This window comes from Thunnus thynnus, chromosome 2 (genome assembly GCF_963924715.1).
Source record: "Thunnus thynnus chromosome 2, fThuThy2.1, whole genome shotgun sequence".
Taxonomy (NCBI): Eukaryota; Metazoa; Chordata; class Actinopteri; order Scombriformes; family Scombridae; genus Thunnus; species Thunnus thynnus.
In genome coordinates this window covers 24,645,236-24,651,438 of record NC_089518.1, presented here as the reverse complement: position 1 = coordinate 24,651,438, position 6,203 = coordinate 24,645,236, and the positions used below count along the sequence as shown (strand labels likewise).

At 39.0% G+C, this 6,203-nt stretch overlaps 1 long non-coding RNA gene across 2 annotated transcripts; it reads left to right on the top strand.

Annotated features, from left to right (window-relative positions):
• The first annotated feature begins 107 nt into the window (after positions 1-107).
• On the top strand, positions 108-5,717 carry LOC137198431 (uncharacterized). 2 transcript variants are annotated; one of them, XR_010931643.1, is made up of 4 exons: positions 108-808; positions 1,953-2,029; positions 2,818-2,932; positions 5,048-5,717. It is a non-coding gene; the product is annotated as an uncharacterized lncRNA (long non-coding RNA). The 2 variants fall into 2 exon arrangements; XR_010931642.1 differs by having other exon boundaries at positions 2,818-5,717.
• Positions 5,718-6,203: the final 486 nt, after the last annotated feature.

Here is a 6,203-nt window from a genome sequence, read left to right as displayed (position 1 = left end):
CTAATGTTGTTATCTTCATCCATTGGTTTCATTCTGTGTGAAATGCATTAAAATGTAATTTATTTTTATTTTATCTTATTTGTAAGGGACCATACACAGTGTTACCATTTGATGTACTGTATCAAAGTTAGTTTACAGCTAATATTCATCTGCAGACCCTTCGGCAGGTCACAATTTAAACATATAACAGCACAATAACAAAACAGTACGAAACAAAAAACACACAGGACACATAATACAAAGTTACACACAGTAGCATATCACACACACACAATGTCAACTAGAAATGACAAATGTATGCTTGATAAATTAAAAGCAAGATTATTTAAATATCTGCTGGCACCATTGTCTTTTAATAAGACCTTTTTTTTTTTTTTTTTTTTACAGCAGATGTGTTGACTTGCCATAACAGGGAAAGCACAGGTCTAACTAATAGCATTGATGATAGCTCTGTGGGTGTATGAGTGGCCCATGGTCATGAGCTAGCATGCACAGGTGAGGGCCCTGTATAGCACACCTGAATAGAGTACAGCCATAGTGTGACAAGTCAGGTTGTCTGCTGTGAGAAACCATTGTATTTTACTTTTTAGACAGCATGTTTTTTAATCCAAGGAAACCCTCCAGGTCTGCATCAAAGCTGATTAATTCCCCCTTGTTGATTTACTTATATTCACCTGAGTCTCTGCATTGTCCACTAGATGCCACACTTACATGAGAAACTCGCCATCTTCTGAGTGAGTCAAAGAGACTGTCATACATGTACTGATCAGAGGGGGCAGCAGATACACATTCTCTGAGCTGGGATAAGGTAGGTGGTGGACACTACTCCTTTGTGATTCCTTGACTCCTTCTCATGTATGTGAGTGTGTGTTTGCGTTTGATGATGACAGCTGATTGAGGACAAATACAAATTTTACTGATATGAACAACTATAATTATACACTGTGTCTGAGATCATATACTATTCCCTTGATAACACGCAATGTCTTATGTTGCTGTATCTTTTACTGGGCCTCTGTGTCTCATAGCAAGGTACAGTCTTCTTCATTAGATAAAAAGTTGATCAGGGTAGAGCAGACCCTACAGCAAGATAGAAAAAGCCCCATTTCATACTTAAAGATAAGCTTGTTGATTTTGTTTTCTTATTAAAAAAAATTCTAAAGGTGTAAAACGTTCACACATTAACTCACTAGGTTGTCTTGGTTCTTAGGTTGTCTGGCTTTAGGAGAGAGTTACGCATGTTTAGCAACAGATTTTAGTCCATCAAAGATGATAAAGAATATAAAATGTCATAATGAGTAGCACTGTGTAACACAGAATTGTATCAGTGTGACAATTTTAATTGTCAGTTGTCGCAGATTTATAATAGTGTGTTACTTCCCTTAGTAGCCACTACAATCATTGTAGCTCTTCTCTTCATTTGCTCTTGATGGTCAAAGTCAATGGCAAACCCCCCCCTCCTTCCCTGCTACACACACACACACGCGCACAAACACACACACACACAAACACAAAACACACACATATTCACCCACAGCTTGATTGCATTGAACACTCTACTCTGCAGAATCACTGTCATTTCACAAGTTTCCAAAAATTGTAAATACAACCTAATTATCTTTTGTGTTTTGGTAGATGATTGGAACATAATTTTATTTTGAAACTAATTCAACCTTGTACCGTGAATGATAGATATACAAAATCAAGCGGAAATACAAAAACTTAACTTCTAATATCTATTCCTCTGGAATAACAAACATAAGTCAATTCAAATTAACCAACACAGTGCCTTAAAACATAAAATATATTATGGTATATATCACATTCATTGTGTGAGCCCTTGATGTTGTCCCGGCCTTCTTTTCACAGATGTGTATACACTTTAACCACTTTAACTTTAACCTACACCTTCAGATTTCACTCAGATACAGTGAATGTATTATGATGATTAGGTTGGGTCCTCTCATCAGAACACCACAGCGCCATCCTGCCGCCTTACTGTCGCCCCCGCCATCGTCATGGAGACCATGTAAGTTATAGGATTGCGTGTGTGTATGTGTGTGTGTGTTTGTGTGCTACCCATGGCACAATGGGCAGACTGACACAGAGTCTGATAGGGGTGATGACCCCTCACAGTGGGATGCTCAAACTGTGGCTCCTTGCCTTCTCCTGTCCTCCTGGTCAAGGTTTTTGTGTGTGTGTGTGTGTGTGTGTCTGTGTGTGTCTTACATCTGCATTAGGATAGACATTTGTTTGTTTTGTCAGGGTTTATGTAGGTGTTTATATGTATATGGAATGGACACACACACACACCCACACACACAGACAAGTAGGCGCATATATGCAACAATACAGAAATATAAATCACCAGGCTGTCCCAATGCAGGAGCAAGTCATTAATGCACGCATACACACACACACACACACACACACACACACACACACAAACATACTGTGATAGTATCAAGAAAAATAAATTAGTACTGTGAATGTTTTAATGAATGTTTTTGCTGGAGGCCATAACTGAGATAAAAGCCAGGAAACATTCATACCACAAAAGCACACACACACACACACACACACACACAAGCACTGACAAACACAGGTCCGGTGGCTCTGAGTTGAATGTGCATACTGTATGTGTGTGTACTTCTCAAACTGCACATGCACATACTGTACATGCATGCATGTATCATGTGCACTGTTTGCATCTTTCTAACGTATGTGTTAATTTTGTGTGTGCCTAAGCTTCATATATTTAATGCATGTGTATGTGCACGCATTGCATTCGTGTCTGCATATGTGTGTATTTTTAAGGTTGACCCAACCATGGTGTCCCAGCGGACTCGTCACAAAGTCTGTCACCACCCAGTCACCATGGCGCCCAACTTGGCCGAGACCCGACGGCGGCAGGGAGCACCTTGTCACCGTGGTAACACGTCTGGGATGTAACCCCCCTTTCCAACAAATACACAGACACATACACACACCACCCCACTCTCCGAGGAACACGTTTCATGTTAAAAATTATTGTAACCATTGACTCTGACTGAGTCTGAGAGACACTGACAACAGAGACAAAGAAGTTCACTGTATGACAAATAAATAACTTATATCAGTTTATGACTCATTTCAAACCAGTTTGGTAGCTCCAGTGGCAGATCCATTTATGCCAAATGTATCATATTTCACAACAGTGGCCCAGGGACATGTAACTGGTTTGTGCACATGCAGTCTATTTGCCTAGGATAGATGCATCCTGATATTTGGTGCCAATATGCAACCTGTACTGATGCCAATACAACCAGTGCTGTTGAGCCCATCTATTATGACTACAACGAATGCAATAGTCATAAGAAGTTCAAACTTTGAAAAACTGGCAGCTGCTCCCATCATTATCGTTCTTAGATTACTTATATATTGTCTTATAATGACAGTACGCTGGTTTATTGAGCTGAAACCTCAGTATCATAGTATAGTATATAGTAGAATAATAGGGGTCCTTAGCATAGGCCTTCTCATTACATGCTGTGGAGAAATACCACTTTGAACAAATGAACAAATGACAACAATGTGCACACACCACACAGAATAATGATAGCGAATGTGAAAGAGATGTGCAGTCTATCCATTGTCCCATACCCCTCTCTGTGACACTTCTATATTCTCCCATTTTTGGCATCATTACAACATCAAGCATACCCTAAACACAGTTATTATCCTTCAAAATATATTTGCTAACATTTCAATATAATACAGCATCGACGAGCATCAGGGGAACTGGAGAGTCCTTGAGAGTCCTGCATGTCTAGCAGATCCAATGGTCTGTAGTAGACAGACAGGAAACAAGGAGAAAGAAACAGGGGCATGAATTGCAACACAGATCCCAGGCTGGAATCGAACTGTGGATGTTGTGGTCATGTGGTATGAAACTTAACCTGATCTCAGACCAAAGACAATTTCACAGGGATTAAAGTAACATATTATTATTATTATTATTATTATTATTCCAGAGCAGGAGTGCGGTGTGCCACCAACTGTTGCCCCTACAGCAGATCTTGTTTATATTTTGATCCAGTAGACTGAAGTAAGAAATAAAAGTAAAAGTCAAATGTGGGACCACAGCATCTAAGATACTCAATGATATGTTGATAGTACTGAACCAAAATAAGAAGGACATAAGGAAAAATGGTATTTCTAACAAATTCTATTGTTTGCCACGTCATAGCAGTTACTTATACTTCTTCACAGGATCTACAAAGAGAAGCAATGTATTTAGCTGTAATCTCAAATTTAATCACAATCTCAAATTTCAGGAAAGAAGCATGGTGCAGGAGGATTGAGCGCGTAGATGTTTTGATACTTTTTTCTATTGTGAAAACTAACCACAACCTCTGTTATGTAAAGAAAGAAACCACAAACTTTTATCAGGGTTAAGTGTTTGATTATAAGAAGGGATATTTTTGGTCGGGTATGTTTGACCACTTCCAATTTTGTCAATATGATTTGTCAATATAATAAAGGAACATAATTTAAGCTTAGTTATGCATAGCTAGTATATTAATATGATCTGTTAATTGGCTGATTAATTGATCTATCAACTTATATTGTTCTAATAGATCATCAGTTTATGTATACTGTAGTTAACTAAACATAATTTACATGTCATTGACTTTGCTTTACATTAGCAACTGTAAGTGGATAAAGACCAGTGCATGATTAACCTCTATACATGATTTTACTTTTAGGCACAAAGCTGGCCAGAGGGACTTTGGTCTGTTCCTCTAATTTACAGTATGTAAATGCATGAACAAAGACCAAAGACAGAGAGTTTGGAGAATGCAGCGATGCATCGTACATAAAGTTGATTGAAGTAACAAAGGTCCCCTCAGATAACTCCATATTTTGCACACTTCCAAGTTAATATTAAAACACTCAAATGTCTTCAATATCTGCTGTCAGATAAGTTATCAAACCTTCATTTGCCTTCTTTTGTACTGCTTTTTTTCAGTCATCACTCATGTAACCTTTCTCCCTCTCTCCGCAGGAAAAGAGAAACAGCAGCGGGGGAGAATTCCCATGTTGCTGGAGGTGATGCCGCGGAGCAGCCGAGACAAGCCACCAATCACGGAGAGACAATGACTGATCCTCCTGGCTGCCTTACAGAACATCAGTCAAACAAAGCTTTGTTAGCGCTGCATTCCTCTGTATTGTCCTCCTGTTTGCAGTCCTTAATCAGACGATGTTAATTTCATCTATGTCATAAACGAGACACCTTAAATTTCTTTCATGCATTCATATTTTGATGCTGCTCATTTGTTTCATCGTGATAGCGTCCTTCACTATGACTGTGGATTTTTTGGCAAGCACCGCTGAGAAGAAAAAAGCTAACTGCCCTTTGTTCGTCAGTCCTTTTCTGTGGTAGCAGCGATCAGCAGTTGCAGTCAGCTTTGCAAAGGTCTGTCACATCATCACAGTGTTTTAATTAAACTGAAGGAGACATGCAGAAAGACAGGGGGACAATGACTGATCCCCAGGCTGCCTTACAGAACGTTGTTCAGACCGAGCTTTGTTGGCACCACATGACTTTACATTGTCCTCCTGTCTACAATTGTATGAATCAAATGATGCCAATTATGTCTCTGTCATTTGGTCGTATAATATTGTATGATAAATTATTCTGTTTTCTCAAGGATTAAAGTGGTATGGGAAAATTATAGTTTTGTGTCAAGCGATGGCTGTCCTCTCAAATAATGAAGAGTCAAGGTATTTCTACAAAATGACGCCCATTTTTGCTTCAGTTGTATCAGTATTTCGTACAGTTTTCTCTGCAGTTTAGTTTTAGCCAGTTTCCCAGCGTGCACCACAGCAAATGAGCCTTCATTATCCAGTAGATGTACAAATGCATCTCCTCTGTCAAACATGAAGTTGCAAGCAACTTTTGATTTTACAGGTGGAAAACTGGATTTGTGTTTTAGAATCAAATTTGAAAGAAAGGCTCCACATGTTTGCTACCAAAACATAGCAAAAGGATTTAGCTTTGATCACTGCAGTGTGTGTAGGCTGACCACCCAAACTTTATAGCCCTTCAATGGCTGTTTGTCTGAATTAGTATCTAGTGTTTGGAGGGTTCAGTCAGAGTACATAAACTTTTGTTGGGAGTTTACTTCTAGCCTAATGCACATTAAGGTTCAAACTGTTTC